A 23,830-nucleotide genomic window follows, 5' to 3' on the forward strand; every position below is an offset into this window, starting at 1 on the left:
ATTTTCTCGCTCAGTAATATTCCATCATATCAATGTGGTGCAGTACATTTAGCCATTTTTCTGTTGAATATTGGCTGACCCATTTCAAGTTTGGGGTTACTGTGAAGACAGTTGCTATGAACATTCTTGTCCATTCCTCTTCTTTTGTATACATATGCTTTTTTTTCTCTTAGGTAACCACCTGGGAGTGAAAATCCTAGATTATCAGGTAGGTGTATGTTACATAAAAATTTGCAAAAACTTTTCAAAGTAGTTATACAATTTTACAGCCAACTAAAAGTATAGGAATCAGAATATTTTGCAGAATTTGGCATTCTTTATTTTTATCCATTGTGGAGATTTATAGCCATATTATTTTATCTATCTATCTATCTATCTATCTATCTATCTATTTATTTATTGGTACTGGGGATTGAACCTAAGTGCACTTAACCACTGAGCCACATCTCCAGCCCTTTTTATTTTTATTTTGAGACAGGGTCTCACTAGGTTGGTTACAGCCTTGTTAAGTTGCTGAGGCTGGCTTTGAACCTGCAAACCTCCAGCCTCAGTCTCTCAAACTGCTGTGATTACAGGCATCTGCCACCATACCTGGCTGCAATCCAATTTTTTATTTCATTAATTTGGGAAGTAGTTAACATATTCAAGTATAGCTCAAATTTCAAAAGGTACTAAAGTTTTATCTAAGTAAAAGGCAAAGACTTTACCCTACCACCCGGTTTCTTATATGTTCTTTCAAAAATAAGTCTATAAAGATCAAAGTATATGCAAGTATGAATCCTTTAAAAAAGATTTTTCACATGAAACTATATATCTTTTCTGCAGTACTAGGGATTGAACCTAGGGGCACATTATCACTGAGCTATATTCCATATTTTTTAAAATAAACATTTAAAACTTTTTAAGACAGTGTTCTGCTAAGCTGTTGAGGCTGGCCTCAAACTTGCAATCCTCCTGCCTCGGCCTTCTGAGTAACTAGGATTACAGGTATGTTCTGGTGTGTCTGATGATATCTTGTTTAACCTAACCATATTTCAGATATTTTTTCATCTCAGTGTCTATAATATTTAACCAGTTCTCTGTTTCTCTACATTTAGGGTGCCCCTAGTCTCTTGGTGTTATTAAAAATGCTACAGATGATTTTCTGTGTCCATATGAAGTTGTACATGTACAAATGTAAAGTCTTAAAAGTGAGATTGGTGAGTGTGATAGCTATTTGTCATCCATCTGGGTTACAGTATCCAATTATTCACTCAAACACTAGGCTAGGTGTTGTTGATGAGGTATTTTGTAGATATGGTTAATATTTACAATCATTTTAGGCCTCATCCAGTCAGTATAACTCTTGAGAATAAAAACTGAGGTTTTCAGATAAAGGAAGAATTCATCTTAAAGATTGTCTATTAACTCCTGCCTGGATTTGTAGCCTGTTGGCCTGCCCTAATTTAAACTTGCCAGCCCCCACAATCATGTGCACCAATTCCTTAAAATAAAACTCTTTATATGTATATTCTTTATCCCTGTATCCCTTTGCTTCAGCTTAATCTGGCAACAGTGAATAAAAGTGGATAAGTATGCTCAATTTTCATGGGTAGTAGTAGTCCTCTAGAGGGGATATACCAATTTATACAGCAGGAATAATACTTAAGAGTGCCTTCTCCTATTACACCTTCACGGACATAGTATGACACCAGCCTTTCTTCCCTCTGATGAGTCTGATGGAATCTTCTATTCATTTTAGTTTGCAATTCCATGTATTAGTTTTTTTAATGTCTTAGTCTCTCTAGAATATATTATTTTATTTGATAGGATAAAGACCATTATTTCTCCATTGTGTAATTATCCCAGTGCTGTGAATTCAACAAATCATGCATTTTCTTACTCTAAAATGTCACTATTGTCGTATACTAAAAATGTATATATAAAAATTTCGGATTCCACTTCATAACTCATCTCTGTTCAAAGGATATTAATAGTTTCATGGGCATACATCTCATTTATTGTTTTGGCTGTTCATAATCCCTTAGTTTTAAATGCTGCATTTATCATATTCATTTATATATGCATACACATGTTCATATTTATATGAATCTAGGTGCATATGTATATATGTATATGTATGTAAAATTATGTCTGATTTCACATTTTTCATTTCATTCTGTTCTTTTGTCTCCTAATTCTAGTTTGAGTCCCGCAATCATTAATTTTTATGCATATTGTATATGAACACTTTTAAATGTTATTTCTGCTGTATAAATTGTTATAGCCTATCCTCCCCAGAGGACACTTGGCTATTAATACCAATATCCTAATTTATTTTTCAGAATTTTAATAGGTATTTTTGCTCATAGATGTATATTAGCATATAATTTTTTTATTATAGCAGTTTCCAGATAATTACTTAAATTTTGCAGTGTTGGCAATCAAACTCAGGGCCTCTCTCATACTTGGCAAGTGCTCTACCAATGAGCAACACCCCCAGTCATAGAATAGTTTTGTTTTTTTTTTTCACTTTTGAGTTTTAGTCCAAAGTTGATAATTATGCAGATTAGGCTGTGGGAAAATGGCCTATTAATAGTACTAGGTTTTCGCCCAGTTTTCACATGATTATTTCAAGCAAATTTGTTTTTCTGAAAATATAATTGTATCATTTATAAATAATAATAAATTGACACCATTATTTTCAGTACTCTATTTTTATTTAGATGATTAATTGTATTGACCATCTCTGAAAAGACAAAATTACACAATTGATTACCCTAATAACTTATTTGTGATTTAGTGAGAATTTATCTAAATTTTGTAAATGAAGTATAATGCTAGTGAATATATATGTATAAATACTTCTATGTTTGGATGTGGCAGAAAGAATTTTCTTGGTTTTATACATATTTCATTTTTATTCTACTAATGTTATCTTCTGTATCCAGGTTTATGTAATATTGTATTTAAGAAAGGATAGTCATAGGATCAAGGAAGCAAACTGGATTTTAAAACTTCTGTATTTACGTTGTTCAAATTCATCTACTAATACAGTGATTTTTTACCATTAAAAATCCCCTACGGTGCTTATTAAACACAGATTACTGTCCCCCACTCATAAGAAATTCTGATTCTTAGGTATGGCATGGAGCCCAACGTACTCATTTCTGATAAACTTTCAGCTGCTGCTGCTGGTCTACAGAGCACTCTGTAAGGAACACTTGTACTGATTGACAGTCAGATGACTTGCCCAAGGTGCTCTTGAGCAAGCTGACTCAGGTCTGTATTGTTATCTAAGCATTTCTTCGTCCTTCAGAAGTCTCCCATATTTTACCCAAATCCTTTCTCCCTTTGCATGTTGGGCATCACATATTGTTGTACTGTTAATTAGTGGTTATTATCAAGTACACATGCCTTTTTTCATTTTAGTATATTGTATGGATAATTGTCCCCTTGATCAGCAGTAACAGAATCTTCTTTGTAGTTCCGAAATCTGGTTTTCACATAGTATTCAAAGGTACCTTAGTTGTTTGTCAGTGTGTCTTCTCTTTCATTCCACCATGCTAACTTAGTTCATTGATTCTGTGGCAGTCAGGAAGAAATAGAACACTTCTGAGCCTCCTTGGTAGCTAAGCTTAGTCCTGTGGTCAAGGGGATAGTTATGGTTTGGATGCGAGGTGTCCCCCAAAAGCTCATGTGTGAGACAAATCTTGAAGGTTTAGAGGAGAAATGATTGGGTTATGACAGCCTTAACCCAAGCAGTGAATCAATTACCTGGTGGGATTAACTGAGTGGTAACTAAAGGCAGGTGGGATGTGGCTGGAGGAGATGGGTCATTGGGAGCATGCCTTTGGGGTATACAATTTGTATCTGGTGGGTGGAGTTTCTCGGCTCTGCTTTTTGATCATTATGTGAGTCGCTTCCCTCTGCCACACTGTTCTGCCTCACCTTGAGCCCTACAGAATGGAACTGAGACCTCTGAAACTGTGAGCTCCCAATTAAAATTTTCCTTCTCTAAAATTGTTCTTGTCAAGTCTTTTAGTCACAGCAATGAAAAAAACTGTCTGAAACAGCGATTAAGAAGTAGGTGCAGGGGCTGGGGTTGCGGCACAGAGGTAGAGCACTCACCTGGCATGCATGAGGCACTGGGCTTGATCCTCAGCACCACATAAAAATAAATGAAATAAAGTCCATCAACAACTAAAAAAAATTTAAATAAATGTTTAAAAAGTATATAAAAAAAGTAAGTGCAATATGGCCTCTTCCAGAACCTTGCTTAAGAGACACCTCTGGAATACCCTTTGTGTCCCCTTTAACCTTTTGTTAGCTTGGATGAGTTGCCACCATCATGAACCTAAAATTAAGGACACACAAAGTAGAAATATAGAAAGATCCTAGGTCTCTGTCACAATAGTATGCTTTACCCTGGACCATCTGACCAGAGCTCTACAAGAAAATTTTGTATAAGAAAACTACTAATTTTTATATTGTTTAATTGGTTATTACTTTGGGTTTTCTACATTTGCAGCTGAATCTAATCTTGACTAAATCACTGGGTAATTAGAAATGGTATCTAAATAGTTAAGTTTTAGTAAAGAATCTGTGTTCCAATTCAATGAACCCCAAGGTCTCATTTTTGTGATATGTAGGTTGTAAATATTCAGTTGCTTCCTCCTTATCCTGCCAATGTGTTCATACATTTAATTGACCAAAATATGTTCTCATAAATCCACTAATTTAGTACATTCTGTTTCTATTGCTTCATAATATATAATATGGAAAGCATACATAATTATATAGTTATATGCTTCTAATATAGCTAAGTAAATGCATTCATTTATAATTAATCTAAAACTTTACTCTTACAATAGGTATTAACTATGATTTCCCCATCTACTACATGAGTCTTTTAAAATTTCTTCTCTTCCATGAAAGAATTCTGCCTCTACTCTGTCCCCCTTCCTATTTTTCAAGGCTCCCCACTCAAAGAAAAGGCAATTATGTATACATTTATGGGTATATATTTATACACTCTAACTTCATTCTCATCATGTCCTATTTTTTTATCATTTGTTATTGTTATGTTTCATATTGGTCAAGAACAAGTATTCAAAGGAAATGAGTATGTTCCAGGTATAAATTTTAATGTGTGAAAAAAGAAAAGTGACAATTTATGTTAAAATTTCATATGAGAAGCTTTGAAAAAGAGAATAGTCTGTAGATGCCAGTTCTCAGGTGTTAACTGAAATTACTCCTCTTACATTATTTATATTTCATGACCACAAATATATTATAAACAAAGTCATTGGAAATTACCAAAGGGCAGTAGAGATCCTCATTAGGTTTATATCAACATTTGTTCTATTTCTTCTTTGCTTATTATCAGTTCTAGCCTTTATATTTGATAGGGGAAAATAGACTTATATGACACCAGACTGTTTACACATTGTGTTGCCTGTGTCTCTCGAGACTGCAATGTTTATCCACCAAGCTTGTGTGAGGTGAAGACTTGGAAAGACATGGAAAATGTGTTTTGGTCACCTAAAAGTCATTAAACATGTCAGTCATGTGCTACAACCTATTCCCACAGCCATCAGCAGGTTCTTAACTCTGCCTTCAGTGACTTCACAATCGTGGCTTGCAATCAGTCAGAATGGGGATATTTACGCCAGAGAAACTGCCCAGCGCTATAAATCAGAGCCTTTTTCTTTCCAAAGAGAGCCTGATGTAAAACATCTACCAGTCCACCATTGAAGGGATTTATTTGAAGAAATTTAATTGGTGGGGTGTCGCTCATTGGTAGAGCACTCGGGTGGCACCCACAGGGCCTGGGTTCCGTCCCCAGCACCACCAACAACACTCGAATCTGTTCACTGAAGATGTACACTAACCCACCAGACTTATGTGAATTAAGTCACCATTCTTATTAAGCATAGAGCATTTGATTAACTGTCTTACACATGTAGAAAATTTAAAATAACCTCTGACGAGGCTTTTCAAAAATTTTTTTCTTTATGCTTGCTTTTTCCATCATCTCCATTTCACGGTTGTTATGGTTTAAAGGTAAGATACATGTGTGACAATGCAAGAGGGATTAGAGTAGAAATGACTGGGTTTTGAGAGCCGTTAGCCCATCATTGAATTAATCACCTGATGGGGATTAACTGAGTGGTAACTGAAGGCAGATGGGATGTGGCTGGAGGAGGTGGGCATTGGGAACATAACTTTGGGTTATATATTTTATATCTGGAAAGCTGAGTCTCTGCTCCCTGATCATCATGTGAACTGTTTCCCTATGCCACACTCTTCTGCCATGATGTTCTGCTTCCCCTCAAGTCCCAAGGAATGAAGCCTAGTGTCTATGGACGGAGACCTTGGAAATTATGAGCCCCCAGATAAAATTTTCCTCCTCTAGAATTGTTCTGGTCAGGTCTTTTAGTCACAGCAGTGAAAAAGCTAAAACAACCATTTTATTTTGATCTACTTGATCTATAAAAACAAACAGAAATACATTAAATATTCCTGCTAATAGTTTTGTCCGTTTTACTTCTTTTCTGACATTCATTTATTTTAAAGGTATATGATCTAGTATATACACAAGTTATTGAATGTTATATTTTCATTGTGGCTTCTATGTTTGTTCAATATAAAGTTATTATTTGCTCCATTTAATGATGTTAGTTTTGAGTTCTACTTTGATTCTAATAATGTCATTTTTCTTTGTTTACCTTTTGTCTATAACTTTATTTTGGACCTCTTTTGATTATGTTTGTTTTAATTAGGACTTTTATTAAAGCTTATATGTGGAGGTGGTTTTTTGACCCATTTTTTTTAGTAGAATTTAGGCTATTTGTACCTGTTGTGAAATGGATACATTTGAGTTTTCCTTTTTTTATTTTTATTTTTATTATTATTTTCACGTGCTGGGGGATTACATCCAGGGGCTCATGCATGCTACCACTGAGCTATATCCCCAACCCCCCTTTTGTATTTATTTCTTGCTTTCTTGTTAATTTTTTAAAAGTAATTTACTATACTGGGTTAGTAATTTTGCTTTATTCCCAAAGAAAACACCAGGCCTTAATTCCTAGGAGCTATAAATACAAAGTGTTTTTGCAGATAGAAGATTATCCTGAATTATCCTGGTGAGCCCTTAATGCAATCAAAACAGTCCTTATAAGAGAAAGATTTCACACACACACACACACACACACACACACACACAAGGAAACCTGGAGGCAGAAATCAGCATGATGAGGCCACAACTTGTAGAATGCCAGCAGCCACCAGAAGCTGGAGGAGCAAGGAGTAGTTTCTCTGGAGACTATGGAGGAAGCATAGCCTGCCAACGTGGTAATATCAACCATGTCCAACTCAAGCCTCTAGAACTATGAGAGAATAATTTTTTTAGTTGCTTTAAGCCATCAGGTTTATGGTAATTTGTTATAGTGTCATAGGAAACTAATAGGTACATCTAAATTTTTTGAAAATCAGGCTGGATATATTTTTTTCTTCCAGTGTCAACATTGATCCCTAAAAATTTGGTGATTTTGTGATAGGAAAAAAATTAACTAAAAACCATTTTTTGTCACTGGGGTTGTAGCTTAGTCGTAGAGCACTTGCTTCGTACATGTGAGGTACCGGGTTTGATTCTCAGCACTACATATAAATAAATGAACAAAAAAAAAAAGTCCATCAAAGTCTAAAAAAATATATTATTATTATTATTATTTTGTTATTTCCACAGCATTTTGGTTTTGGTTTGATTTTTGTGCTGGGGATTAAGCCCAGTGCCTAGCATATGTTAGGCAAGCACTCTACCACTGAGCTACATCCCCAGCCCATTTTTTAAGTTGTATTTTGAGACAGGGTTTCACTAAATTGACTAGGCTGGCCTTGAATTTGCAACCCTCCTGCCTCAACCTCCCTTACCTGACTTTGGTTTGATTTTTATGGGATTATCCAGGTCTTTAAATTCCAGATGTTAATTTATGTTTTATATGCATATTCATAACACGTTGTTGTTTTCAAATGTTTATTTATCATTTGCTTTTAAAACCATTATGTTTGCATAAATAGTTTAGACATCAACTATAGGTTTCATTAATTTCCACTAATTATTTGAAGTACACTTCCATATTTTATTTATACTTTGGGCTATCTTTTATAGGAATAGATTATTTATTTATTTATACATTGATACATAGCAGGTACTAAACCCAGGGCCACAACTCCAGCTCATTTTTTTTGTTTGCTTGTTTTGCTTTATAAATTTTATTTTGAGACAGAGTCTCACTAATCTGCTTAGGGCCTAATCATTTGAGGCTGACTTTGAACTCCTGATCCTCCTACCTGAGCTCCCCAAGCTGCTGGGATTATAGGTGTGCACAACTGTGCCCAGCTTCAAGGGAATAGCTTTTAAAGGTGTATATGGCATGGCTGGGGTTGTAGCTTAGTAGTAGAGTAGCTTGCCTAGCACATGTGAGGCCCTGGGTTCAATCCTCAGCACCACATAAAAATAAATAAATAATGGTATTGTGTCCAACTACAACTAAGACATAAATATATTTTTAAAAAGTGTATATGATAAACTGGAAAAATATTTACAGCTAATACTGTAAATTATGCTTATCTCCCTTTTTGTTGGCTTTGAGTATACTCAGGAAATACAGCCCTTGGTTTTCAGTTGTGGACTAGTGTTTTCTGAGCACAGAGTTAGTCTCAAATATGAAATGCCAGGTAAAGTCTGAGTTGGGCAAATGATTTGTCCAATATTCTCTGTAAGAGCAAGAGTTTCTTAATGAACAGAGGCAAATAACTATATTACCATGAAAAGTAAGAGGACTCCACAAAAATACTCTTATTTGCTACTTTTGAATATGCTTTCTTATTCAAGCAAACTGGGGTTTGCAGTTATGAAAAGAAGAGGAGTGTTCATACATGCACTTACACATATACAAAGACTGAAACACAAAAGAAAATACTATATAATTTTTAAGTATAACTAATTGTCCCTCATCAGTTCACTCAATACTGTGAAACACTCATACTCCTGGATTTTGGATCACCAGTGTGCTGTCACGAAGTTATGTGCTCCAGGACTAAAGAGAGGCCTGGGATTCTGGCCTATGTCCTTTGGCCCAGTCTGCAAGTGGCCTGATGTTGCTCAAAATCCAGCCTCCAGGGGTTCCTCACTGAGAGAGTGCACTGTCTTTCCGAGGAGGCTCTCACACTGTGCTGTGTTGGATAACGATTTCTAGCTAATACTTTACAGCAGAACCTCCAGGAAAGTGTTAGAGGAAAAGAGAATAACCTTGTAAGGACACAACTAACTGACAGTGGTTAGTTTATTACTGTAACCAATCAAATTAGAATGGTAAAGAAGGGCATTCCCTATTAGAGTGTAGCATGTTAGCATTTCTCAAGAAAGTGACTAATATTTCTTCTGAGAATAAAACTGTATCATGGATGGTGAGGGTATTTGATGCTTCTCTAGGACTTGCTTTTCCATTTTGGAAAGCATATCATTTCTAAAACACTTTTTACCAATATGAAGTATGCTTTCACTTACAAGTTTTACCATGAAATTCTTAAGAGTAATTTGAACTAATTAAGAAATATGGATTTTTAAAAAATGTGGAAGCTGGGCATGGTGGTGCACACCTGTAACCCCAGCGAATCGGGAGGCTGAGGCAGGAGTATTGCAAGTTCAAAGCCAGCCTCAGCGATTTAGCAAGGTCTTAAACAACTTGGCGAGATCCTGTCTCAAAATAAAGCATAAAAAGGGCTGGGAATGTGGCTCAGTAGTTAAGTACCCCTGGGTTCAATTCCTGGCACCCCTCCCCAACACACACAGCAAAAAGAAGGAAAGGGGGGGCATGGGAAAGAGAAAGCAAGGGGGGAGAGAGAGAAAAAGGAAGAAAGGGTGCATAAAACAACCCTAAATATTAATGATATTCTTCATTAATAAGATGAAAAAACAGGGCTGGGGTAGTGGCTCATTGGTGGAGCACTTGCCTGGCACATGTGAGACAGTGGGTTCAATTCTCAGCACCACATAAAAATAAAGGGGAAAAAAAAGATGAAAGAACAAATCTTTGTGATTTTCCAGGGTCCCTCTGGGAAATCTCAAAGATAATTTTAGTTGAAAAGACATCCTAAAAATACAGCTTATTTATTTGTTTTAAAATTTAGGGTCTGATCTTAGGAAGGCAAAAATTAAAAGTTATTTGAGTAATCTGGGCCACTTGACAAGCTAAGATTATGGGAGCCTGAGACCAGTACCTTGAAACTTCAGCCTGCCCAACTAGGTCTTCTTTCAATAAATTTTTTAAAAAATGACAGAATAGGAGGTTTTACAATTCACAAAGTAGAGTTTTTTTTAATTGATCAGCACACGTAGTTTAAAATATATATATATATATATCTATACACACACACACATATATATATATCTCGAAAGAAGAGTGAAAACAACCTATGAAAAAGTGGAAGGGCAGAAGACAATGACAAGGGCTGTGAGGCGGGTGTGCTATGTTGTCTATCTCCACCCCCCTCCCCTACTTGCAAATCTCTAGTCATGTGTTTTCTAATTTTTGTTAATCTTTGTTTTTAAAACAAGGTGATGCTCTTATATGATGCTGTCTTCCTGGTCAAGTTTGGTGTAGGCAGGCACCTGATTCAAACTGCCTCAGTTACAAAATTGTGCCCTGCTAGACATAGGTAATTGGACCAGCTCCCAAAGTCCCTGCAACTCTTCCAGCTGAAACTCAGAGCTACAGGATGATATGTCCATGGGGGAAGATACAAGCTATATATTTGGGAGCCTACAATGCATGCTTTTCCTCCAGTATGAACAAAGTCATTTCTTCCTGTGAGAAGTAATGCCAACACTTGGGGATGCAGAGATGGATGAAGGTGTCTTGGGGAGGGGATTCCCTATTTCACCTGTTCCTGAGGCTGCCCCCCCACTTGTCCATGAGTATCTCATATATGTGCTGATTCCCTTAGATTCTGTGAGCAGCAATCTCTTCTTTGAGCTTAAAGGGGCTTTGTCACTTGCAAAAACCCAAAGACAAACCTGCTATTTCACAGATTACTTAGGGGTTGCCTTCTAATGATTGTATTCTGGTTTTCAATTATTGCACAATTCAGGTATCTTAGCTCCTCTTCAAGATACTCACATTTCTACAAGTCATGCCTTTAGAAAGCTATTTCTGTTAAATACATACAGTGCTTGTGAAAAAAAATTTATTTAAAATTTATTGGTAATTTGAAAATTACCAATTACCAGTGTTTGTGGCATTCCAGTTCCCTACCTTTATGAAATTCAGAAAATGAGCATTGTCCTCCCTACCATATAAAAACAGATGTGATGGTTCATAAAACTTGTCAGACTATCTTTTAGTTAAAAATTCTGTTCTCTTTTTTTTGTGTGTGTGTGTATATATATTTTTTTATTGGTTGTTCACAACATTACAAAGCTCTTGACATATCATATTTCATACATTAGATTGAAGTGGGTTATGAACTCCCAATTTTACCCCAAATGCAGATTGCAGAATCACGTTGGTTATACATCCACAATTTTACATAATGCCCAATTAGTAATTGTTGTATTCTGCTAACTTTCCTATCCCCTACTATCCCCCCTCCCCTCCCCTCCCCTCCCTTCTTCTCTCTCTACCCCATCTACTGTAATTCATTACTCTCCTTGTTTATTTTCCCATTCCCCTCACAACCTCTTATATGTAATTTTGTATAGCAATGAGGGTCTCCCTTCATTTCCATGCAATTTCCCTTTTCTCTCCCTTTCCCTCCCATCTCATGACTCTGTTAAATGTTAGTCTTTTCTTCCTGCTCTTCCTCCTTGCTCTGTTCATAGTTGCTCTCATTATATCAAAGAAGACATTTGGTATTTGTTTTTTAGGGATTGACTAGCTTCACTAAGCATAATCTGCTCTAGTGCCATCCATTTCCCTGCAAATTCTATGATTTTGTCATTTTTTATTGCTGCATAGTACTCCATTGTGTATAGATGCCACATTTTTTTTATCCATTCATCCATTGAAGGGCATCTGGGTTGGTTCCACAGTCTAGCTATTGTGAATTGTGCTGCTATGAACATCGATGTGGCAGCATCCCTGTAGCATGCTCTTTTAAGGTCTTCAGGGAATAGTCCGAGAAGGGCAATAGCAGGGTCAAATGGTGGTTCCATTCCCTGCTTTCCCAGGAATCTCCAAACTGCTTTCCAAATTAATAAGCAGCTATGAGGACACCCTGTAAAACAATTCTTTTACAATTTATTTACTTGTTTTTTCTTACTATCATGATTCCTTAATTAAGCATGGGTAATAGGACATCATGAAGATTTCTTTCTTTCTTTCTTCCGTTCTTTTCTTTCTTTTTCTTTTTTTTTTTTACTAGGGTTGAACCCAGAAGCATTCAATCATTGAGCCACACCTCCAGTTCTTTTTATATTTCATTTAGAGTTAAGGTCTCACTAAGTTGCTGAGGCTGGCTTTGAACACACAATCCTCCTGCTTCAGCCTCCTGAGCTGCTGGGATTATAGGTATGTGCCACTATGCCTAGTTCCTGAAGATTTCTTAACAGGATGGTACATTGGTCTATAGGATACAGGGTACATGAAATTTGAACGGCATGTGTCTTTGAAAAATAGCAATGTTAGAATTGGTTTATAAAGTTTAAGGAGACACACACTCCTTTGTACGGTGAAGCACTTGCCTTTATATTTAGATAGATTGGATTTCTGTGTACTAACTCTTCTTACTCTTGAGTAATTTGAAGCTAATTCATTATGAATAATAGATGACACTTTCCTTTCCATGTGTCCTCTTCACTACAGTGACCAGAGAAGGACAGGTATGCTCAGATGCTGCTAATATGAGGTTGTAGCCCAAAGCAGACAATTACTAAGGCTGGCTCTGGATGAGCCTGGTTACCTCCACATATGAATAGGCACAAGTTTTAGGGGTTCCTGCATGGCCCTGGATCAATCATCTTTTGCCAGGACTTTCCTTAGATGTTGTTAGATTTTTGATACTGAGTAAAGAAATAATTACATTTGCTTCAATTAGAATAATTGCTAGGAAGCTTTCCTATTACAGGCCAAATGTTAAACCAGTGTTGGAGAAAACTGTGTTGATGGACAGAAAACTTTAAAATCAATTCTATTCCTATGTCCTGTTTTTCTTTGTCCTACCTAAAGATTTGCAGAAGTGCTGAGAGTCTGTGACTAAAACAGTTTCTTCCACCTATTTAATACAAACGCTCTTTGACCTATAATGGGGTCATGTACAATAAACCTACTGTAAGTTGAAAATGCCTTAAATTGAAAATGCATTTAGTACACCAAATCTACCAAATATTTTGGCTTAGCCTAGCCTACCTTCAATGTTCTCAGAACACTTTAGCCCACAATTGAGCAAAATCTTCTAATGCAAAGCCTATTCATGATAAGTGGTTGAATAGCTCACATAATTTATTGATGCTATATTGAAAGTGAAAAATAAAATGGATATGTGGGTACTCACTATTGACATACAATTAATGTTCTTTAAAGTGTGGCTTCTACTGAATGTGTATCACTTTTTTACCATGGTGAATGGGAAAACATCAAAAGTTGAACCATCATAAGATAAGGACTACATGTGATGGCCTTGATCTGTCAACCTAAATAATCGTCACGAAAAGATCCTCCAAAGAACAATAATTTTTTTTAATAGAAAAGTATCATAGTGAGAATATGCATGCTGTAGTAGACTGAGCATATTCAAAGAGGTTGACAGAAGGAGAAGTTCTTAAAACTCAAAAATGAGCTAGATTATATAAATTATGTTTGAAACAAAAAGCCTTGGCCACAAGAATTAATACCAAGGGTGGTGTCAATTGAACAGACAGTTGTTGGGCAGATGTCCTTGCAGAAATATTTTTTTATGTAAGATCGTGGTGGCCTTTGTGCAAGGTTGTAGCTCTGACAGAATCTTTTGTGTGATATTTATTGTCATAGGCAGTCATGCATGAGAACCTTTTCTTCATAATCTCCTGGCTTTATTGTTGTTAGGGTTGACACAAATGAATCTGTTTTGATTCTGACAACTTTCACACATCTGAAACCAAGGAGCCCTAGGATGTTTAAAACAGTTGGAATGACCTCATTGCCAGGCATGTGCATCGATGAGTTCCAGAAAAATGCTGGTAGTCCCCAGAAGAATCCATCATCATAAAACTTCTCCTTCCTCTATTATTCATTATGAGATTGAGGGTGTATAAGCTAAGTGGTTTGGAAAGATGCTGAAGAAAATGAGGTCTTATTTTGTGGGCACGTGTCCATAATATTGTTATGAAAGCTTTTGCCTATGAGTCACTCTTAGTTTGCTTCTTGGGTCAAGGACATTTCATGATTTTTTTTTAAAGCTGTATTTTATTTATTTATTTACTTTTTACGTGGTGCTGAGGATCGAACCCAGTGCCTCACACATGTTAGGCAAGCACTCTGCCACTGAGCCACAATCCCAGCACTCATGATGGTTTTTGAGCCCAAGAAGTCTCCAAGATCTCTCTTCTATTTCCTGGGCCTCTAAAAGATCACAATTCAGAGGAAAGACCCTTGATGTTACTAACATCTATTAATCAGTCCCTTTTCTGTTGCTATAAGACAATGCAACAGTTTAGGTCCTTCATAAATAAAAGAGGTTTACTGAGCTCACAGTTCTGGAGGTTTAGGAACATCCTGGAAAGGGCCTTCAGGCTATGTCACAACATGGTGAATGGCATCATGATGGGAACTTTTGTGAAAGGGAGAGATCATGTAGTGATACCAGAAGCCAGAGAGATTCAGGGCCAGGCTTGCTCTTTTTAATAATAACCACTCTCATGGGAACTAAGGAGGGACCCAAAAGAACTATATTAATCCTTTGCCAAGGCACCACTCTGAATACCTGATCACTTCCCTAGGTCCCCTTTTAAGGTTCTGCCACCTGCTACCTCTGTCATCCTGGGGACCAAGCTGCTAGAACATGAACTTCTGGGGGAACATACTCAAGCCATCACCAAACCATGGCACTATCTTTAGTGGCCTAACCAGAATTTGTGTATTAAACCTTTATCAAGTGAGACAATGTATGTTCTCACATATTCTGTGAAATTTCTTATCATTAATAAATAAATATCTACCACATCGATTTTAAATAGAGTCAACCTAAAAATAGAATGTGAAATTATTAGTTTCCCTTTAACTAAATTTTCATCATCAAAACTTACTATTCTGAAGGTGAGAATTATAGTATTAAAATACTGGTAGCTTTTTAATCAGGACTGTGGGACATGTAACTGCTTATTTTTAATCAACTCCATGACATGATTTTTTGCAGCAACCCTTCTGCCGGTAAGGCAGTTTGTTCTACAGTGAAGTTGTTTGGATTCACTTAATTATACTTAGGCAAAACAAATTAATTCTGTGTGCCCTGCTTTTAAATTTTTTCTGATTAACAGAAAAACACCATAGAAAGATCATCTGTTTTTTCATTCTATGCATTCGTGTGTGCAGTTGACTTGTTCTGCCTTCATGGCAAGGCATCAGTGGATTTCACTTGTGTGTTGATGTAAGTATTACATTTCATATCAAGAAGCCAAGTTCAACAAATAAAAATTGTTTCAGTGGATTTGACGTCACATTTGAACTTAAAAATAAACAAATGAATAGTCTATGAGAAAAGGGGTAACTACAGTTCAAAAGATTAGGAAAAAATATGTTTAGGACGGGGGTGTAGTTCAGCAGTAGAGCACTTGCCTGTTCATGCACAGGCCCTGGGCTTGACTCTCCATACTGCAAAGAGGAAAGAAAAAAAAGTTCTATGTTAAAATATTTCTGGAGGTTGTTTTGATCCTCTCTATTGGTTCATTTTGGCCCTACAATCTTACAGATCTTTGGTGACATGGACTTTCCCCCTACCCCCAGCATAATGAGTATGGAAGGTATGGCTATGATTTTAGGTTTGTTTATCAGTTTATTATAACTAACTTTTGGGTATTTTTGCCCAAAAGATACTCCCCAAAATCTGTGTCTCAGTGATAAAGCCTGACATGGATTGATGTTTTTCACTAAAATGATAATCTTGGCTTGTTTACTTGTTACTTGTCTCATAAAGGCAGAAGCAGCAAGACACAGACAATTCACAGTCTATTGTTCAGCTTCTTGATTGCTGAAAATGTGGATACATATAATGTTTCACTTAATTATATGTTATATTGAGGATACAACTGTACTTCTTTATTTCCTTTTCAACTTCAAGGTATCCCTAAGACAAGGCCTCAAACACCCTGAAAGCCCATAAAAATATATTTTTATTTTATCAATTTATTGTTATAACATTTTGCTGAATTATCTCTCCTTAGTCATTGTTATAGCATATCACTTATGTTCTTGTTTTTTAGAAAGTAATTTTTAATTCTAAAATAGCTCACCCTTTGTTTGCATAACAAACTACCCCCAAACTTTGTGACTTAGAATAAAATAGTTTTTTTTTTAATTTCTTGGTTATAAAAGTTACAGATTGGCTCAGAGCTTGAATACGTATGTGTTTCAGTTCCACAGATAGCATCAATGGATGTCACACAGGAGTGTTGTATTCAGCCAAGGGTTTGAGGGTCCAAGACATCTTTTCTTGTATTACTAGAGCCTTGGTGGAGGACAGTAGGGTGTCTGGGCTCAGCTGGGGCTGTTGGCTGACGAACCTATGTGTGGCCTGGACAACATGGCGGCATCTCAAGAGTAGTTGGCCTTCACTGGTGACTGCTCTGAGGGCTAGTGTTTGATAGGGCAGCAGCTTCTCCCCAGCCTCTGTAGTCACACAGCCTCCTGTCTGAGGTGTTCTATTGGCTGAAGCTGTCACAAGCTCACACAGGTTCAAGTGGAGGAAACAGATCCCATCTCTCCATGGGAGGAATGTCCAAGAATAAGAATACAGAGTGATGTTTTGAAACAGCTCTCGGTTCACTTGTGATGCAGTTTATAGTCTCAGGATCTATGTATGTGTATATTTCCCCCCAGTACTTCATGCCTGAAATAAGCATATTAGTTTCTGTGTTTGTTATGTAAAAAGCTGGAAATACTTAGAGCTCTCTTCAGTGGGAAAATAAGTCATTTAATAGTGGACCTTATGTTCTAGTTTCATGACCAACCACAGATTGTCCTTAAAAACCAAAAATAAAAAAGAATAATTCCAGTTTGTTCCTAAGAAAAACATTGAAGTAGAATATTCTCAAAGTTCTGGCTTTTAACTTTATTGCAAATATAAATATTTTCTACTTGCAACCTTTTCTCTCAGCATTTCTCTATGAATAACAAAGTAAGCATTGATTGACAGATTAGGCCTGTTAATATACCCTTACCATCACTAAGTGAGCTGCTCTACTTCTATTTTTTTGACAGTTGAAAAATGACTGCTTGCCAACATTCTTAATGATATGTTGAATAAGAAATTTCAGTCTTCTATACGGTTTTCTAACCTCCCATTTTCTTTACTTTTTCCTCTTCTTTTCGACTTCGTATTCATTGTCCTTATTAGGATGAAGCAAAATGATTAGGAGTTTTCTGTCTTCCTTTTGCAGGCCCATTTATGCTGGCTTAGTTTTATAAATTCATTTCTTAGAAAAGAATATTAAAGTTGCTACTGTTCTGCTTGCTGGTCCCCATACTAATAGCACTGTTTCAGCTAGTCAGCTCTGCCAAGAACTACCCCACCCCACAGGCCTTGAGCTCATGACCCTCACTCTATTTGGAAGAAGGGCCATACAACATCTTTATCATGTTCCGGTAACACAGGACCAGATGGCCCTCTGCAACACTATGTGTATCCCAACAATGTCTTCCAGCCCATGTAACACGTTAATCTCTCTCCATTTAATTAGTCTTCATTAATTTCTCTTGGGAAGATTTTTGTAGTTTTTAGTACACAGAACTTTGAGTATTTTTGTTTTGGCTTATTTATTTTTTAATATTAGGAATTGAATTCAAGGCCTCATGCATGCTAAGCAAATGTTCTACCACTGGAGCTACCTCCCCAGCCCTAGTTATTCATTTATTTTTATTTGTTCTATAATGATATATATATAAAAGGTTGCAAGTAGAAATATATATATATTTGAGATAGGGTCTCACTAAATTGCTCAGGCTGACCTTGAACTTGGGATCCTGCTGCCTCAGCATCCCAATTAGCTGGAATTATAGGCCTGTATTCTGTTACTATGGTGATTTATGTTTTTAAAATCTCTAAATACTGAGTTACATGTTTGCTTTAAACAAGGACATTCTCTTGTATAACTATTTCACAGTTACCCACACTAGGAAGCTAATATTGATATAATAACATTACCTGAATTACAGACCTTATTCACATTTCACTGATGTTCCCACTGTTTTTATTTCCAAATATTTTAGAAATTCTAAAGACTTTAATTTGTAGTTAACTTCTAATTTAATTCTATTATAACTGAAAAACACACTCTACTTGATTTTAATGCTTTTAAATTTATTAAGATGTGATTTATTAGGCTGGGAGGTAGCTCAGTGGTAGAGTGCTTGCCTTGCCCACATGCTCAAGGACTTGGATTCAATCCCAGCAACGCATATACACACATACTCACGCAGGGTGTTTTATGGTTTAACATATAATTTATATTGATAAATGTTTTATGTACATTTCAAAAGAATGTGTATTTGCCTTGTTAGATGGAATGTTTTATAAATGCCATTATTTGATAGTGTTGTCTTCTTTTTGATCAATGATTTTCTGTTTATATCAATTATTGAGAAAGGAGAGTTAAAATCACCAATTATAATTTAAATTTCTCTACTATTTTTTTCTGTCATTTTGCCTTACATATTTTGGATTTCTATTACTAAGTGCATACATATTTAGTGTTGGTGTATCATTTAGAAGAATGAAACTTTATTCTTTAGGTAAAGGCCTCTATATTTTTGGAGATACTTCTTGTACTGAAAACTACTTTGCCTGATATTAGTATATTCACTCTAGCTTTCTCATGATTAGGGTTTTCATAATATATTTTTTTTCCATTTTTAAAAGTACAGCTTTATTGAAGTATAATTCACATACTATAAAATTAATCTCTTTGAAGTATACAAGGAAGTTGTTTTGAATGTTCAGAGTTGTGCAAATAGATTACTTCTTCATTGGTTATTATTATCTATAGCTATTCTTTGTATTTTTCCAGTGATTGCTCTAAGGTTTACCAAACACATATTTTATTTATAGCTTGTCTCCAAAGAATATACAATTTCTTGCATAATATAAAAAACTAACTTGCAACAGTGTATTTCTACTTCCCCTCCCCTTCTTTTTCTATTTATTTTATTTCTAAGAATATGATATATCACAACCAAAAGGACATTGTTTTGGTTAAGAAAATCAATTATCTCTTAAGCCATTTAAAAATGGCAAAATGTATTTTATATTGTACCACATGATACTATTCATGACATTCTTTATTATTTCACCTATATTTGATCTTTATTTAGTATTGTTTTCCTTCCACCTGAAGAACTCCTGTTAGCATTTTTTGTAGTACAAGTTTACAGACAAAAAACAATCTTTCAAGTGTGTTTTTTTGAAGACGTCTTCATTTTACTTTCATTTTGAATGATATTTTTGCTGGATTGAGACTTCTAGTTTGACAGAGTTGATTTTCTTTTGGCATTTCAAAAGAGGGTTTTCCTTTATCTTTGACGCACATCATTTCCTATCAGATGTCAGTGATTATTTTTAACTTCATACCTCTGTGTATCATGTATCTTCTTTCTTCCGTCTGATGTTAAGATTTTTTTCCTTATAATAACAATTTGATCATAATATATCTTGGTATTGGTTTTCCTGCTTGGAGTATGTTGAGCTCTTCAGAACTCTAGATTTACATTTTTAATTAAATCTAGAAAATTTTCAGCTGTTGTTTTTGCAAAATAAAGTTTTTTTTCTGACTCAGTCCTTTTTCTGGGATTCTAATTGCACACATGTTGGAACACTTTATATTGTCCATAGGCAATATATGATATGTTTCTTTTTTATAACTATATTTATTCCTATTTATATTTACTTATAATTTAAATCCATGAAATCACTCATTTAAGTACACAATTTAATTATATGGCTTTGGTAGAATCACAATTTACTTTTAAGACATATCCAATACCCCCAAAAGAATCTTGTGCCTAACAGTCACTCCCCCTCCTTACCTCCTGCCCTGTGAAACTGCTTTTCTACTTTCTTTTCTTTTTTAAAAAAATATTGTTTAGTTGTTGATGGACCTTTATTATTATTTTTTATTTATTTATGTATGGTGCTAAGAATTGAACCCACTGCCTCACACATGCTAGGCAAGTGCTCTACCACTGAGCCACAACCCCAGCCCCTGCTTTTCTACTTTCTATCTCTGTGATTTGACCTTTCCAGACATTTCATATAAATGCAATCTTATAATTTATGTCTTTTATGTCTGGCTTCTTTTATCCAAACTACTATACATGAAGTTTGTTTCTTGATTTTTTTGTTTGTTTGTTTCTTTCAGTTCCTTTTTCTAGATCTAATTTGGTTTGGATGTTTCCCTTGCCCTGTCTTAAAGTTCACTCATTCCTTTTATTTCTGTAGTGTCTAAGATAACAAGTTCATCTAGTGAATTCTTTCATTTCAGGCATTTTAACGTGCATCTCTGGAAGTCTGACTATGCTAATTTTTATTGTATGTGTTTCTTTCCTCACTGTGTACATGTTTTTCTTACATGCTTAATTACACTCTATATAGGTGATTGAAAGTTCTTATGTATTAATTTCACTGTCTGTCATTTCTGGATCTGATTTTCTTCTAATTTCCTGCTTCCTTGTAGATTTAGTAAATTTTATTTCATGCCTTCTGTTTCCTATTGAGTATAGGAATTTTATTATTTTTGTTTGAAAAAGCCTAGGTTTTCATTCCTATAAGTAGTTAATTTATTGAAGATCCTCTCAGTTTTGGAGGCTTTTTGCTTTGGAGGGCATGTGTAATGTAATGTAGGCCTGATCTTAAAGCAGGTCCTTCCCGTCATGTCTCCTGAATGTCCCAGTTGTCCAAAGAGGTCTCTCCACTTTGGCTCAGACACAGAACTTGAATGTCCTGTGGTCCCGTGGTCCCTTGGAAGCTCTAGTAAAGCTCAGCTTATGGTTTGCTGATAGTTTTCTTTGACCTCCCTGAGTCTCGCCCTCTGCATGTCTGGATCATACTCAGCCAGAGACTCAAAGGGAACACTCTGAAGATTTCTGGAGCTCTTATCCTGTGCATTCCCTTTTCGCTTGTTTCTGTCCACACATTCCAGCCACTCTGCCTTCCTAAACTCTGTCCTCTGAGTTCAGCAAGCCCATCGTGTTTTCTTGAGTTCTCTCTCTGTAAGAGCCTGGTAGGCTGTATAGAAGAATCTACAGTTGTGTATATAGAGAAATCTAGGTGGCCAGAATCTAGGTGGGCTCACCTTGCTTCTTTCCCCTCGTACAGGGATTGGTGAGGTATTACCTATAGGCCAACAGTGGAAGATAATTATTGCAAATATTTTTGCCTAGTTTTGTAGTGTTCCTATCCAGCACCAGTTCCATTATGTCAAGAAGAATATATGTATTCTAAGAGTAAATTTTAAAATCAGAAGCATTTTTTTTCTAAGAGGTGTCTTTTAAATTAAAAGAAGTAATTAAACATGATTTTTAGATTAACAAAGGGACATTGAAGTAAATAAGAATAAAATATGAGAAATCTCTAAGGTTTATAACTATGGTTACCTTTATGCTGATCAGTAAAAAATAAAACTGTAATACCCAAATAGTAACGACAAGGTTACATCAAGAGCTTTCAGTGTATGTCCCTCCAATTTTATCTCTACCTTCAACCTCCAAAGGTAAAGTCATTCACTTGCAAAACATTTTTCCTTTAAAAAAAACACCTTATTTATAAAAGAGGTTTATATTTGATTTAAACAACTTATTTGAAAATGTTTAAGTACACAAATTCTAAGTGGAGGCCAAGGATGGTGGCATACACTTGTAATCCCAGTAACTCCAGAGGCTAATGCAGGAGATCACAAGTGCGAGGCCAGCCTTAGCAATTTAGCCAGAAATTGTCTCAAAATAATGTTTCTCTCTCTCTCTCTCTCTTTCTCTTTCTCTCTTTGCTTCTTTCTTTTTCTCTCCCATTCTCTCTCTCTCTTTCTTTCTCTCTCTCTCTCTCTCTTTCTCTCTCTCTCTCTCTCTCTCTCTCTCTCTCTCTCTCTCTCTTTCTTTCTTTCTTTCTTTCCCAGGCATACTTTATCATGAAGCTAAGTTTCTGAGGATCTTGTCGCATTTCTGAGGCTGGCTTGGAACTTGTGATTCTCCTGCCTCAGCCTCCCAAATCACTGGGATTAAGGTGTGTGCCACTGCACCTGGGTCAAAATTTAAAAAAAAATTTTTTTTGAAAGGACTGTGGGTGTAGCTCAGTGGTAGAACACTTGCCTAGCAAATATGAGGCCTGGGTTCAATCCCCAATACAGGGGAAAAAAAATCTAAATGGAAACTGTATTAGCTAGATTATTTCATGGGTTCAAAATAAAAGTAAAATCATTCCAGCTTCACTTTTTAACTTAATAATAATGACAATATTAGTAGTAATTATAGCTAATACTTACATGGTCTTTACTATGTGCCAGATAATCTAAATTATTTTCATTTGTTAACTTGTTTAATAAGTTTATGAGGTAGATGATATAATTTATTCACTCTGCAAATGGAAAAACAGAGCTTCAGAGAATTAATTTTCCCAAGGTCACATAGCTGGGATGATTCAAAAGTATTCTGAGTAAATTTTGGAAGAGGTGCCTCTATGCTAGCCAAAAAGAAGACTTCATTAGATGATGTAATCATTTAAATTTCAATCCCTTTTGATTGCTGGCTTAAATCCAAACTTACATGTAAGGAAAATCTTGCCAGATTAAGTCACTTGCCTATATTCAGTGTATAAGATTTTTACCATCAAAATATCCTACAATTCCAAACAAAATTTAGAAAATGGGGCTACCATTCATATCAACAGTATTTCTTAGATTGAAACAACAGTCTCTTTTGCTAGGATATCTTATTTAAGATATTTTTCTTATTTACTTAAATGAAACCAAAATTCTGACTTGGTTCACTAAAAGCAATTTTTTTTTATTTTCTTAAATGCTTGAAGATTGAGAGACCTGGAAAATACCCGTTCAAAATGTATTTTGAACTCTTGGTGAAAGACAAAACTTTCTTAAAGCACATAAAATCTTAATGCTAGAAGGCTCGGGCTGTAGCTCAGTGGCAGGGCACTTGCTTAGCATACGTGAGGTGCTGGGTTCAATCCTCAGATCCACATTAAAAATAAAATAAATAAAGGCATTCTGTCCATCTACAACTACAAAAAAAAAGTTAAGAAAAACTTGATGCTTGAATTTTATGTGTGTCAAAAACCCCAGGGGAGAATTGCTTATCTTATTTGGTAGAGAATCTACTAATAGAGACAAAAAGTAGTATTCCAAAGAGAGAATTAAAAAACATCCCAGCAAAGAAAGGGAGACTAGCTGGGGAAAGAGTGCCCCAGTGCATTCACACCTTCTTTAGAAAAGGAGGAGGTATCTCCTGGGAGCCTATCCCACTACTGCATGCTAATTTTTTTTCTTTTAACACCAGAATGATAAACTTTAATGGGATATAGACAGGATCTTTGAAATCATTTAAAATTCTTTTGCTAAAATGAAACATCTTCAGATAACTTGATAATTCAGAGATAA

This window comes from Ictidomys tridecemlineatus, chromosome 7 (genome assembly GCF_052094955.1).
Source record: "Ictidomys tridecemlineatus isolate mIctTri1 chromosome 7, mIctTri1.hap1, whole genome shotgun sequence".
Taxonomy (NCBI): domain Eukaryota; kingdom Metazoa; phylum Chordata; class Mammalia; order Rodentia; family Sciuridae; genus Ictidomys; species Ictidomys tridecemlineatus.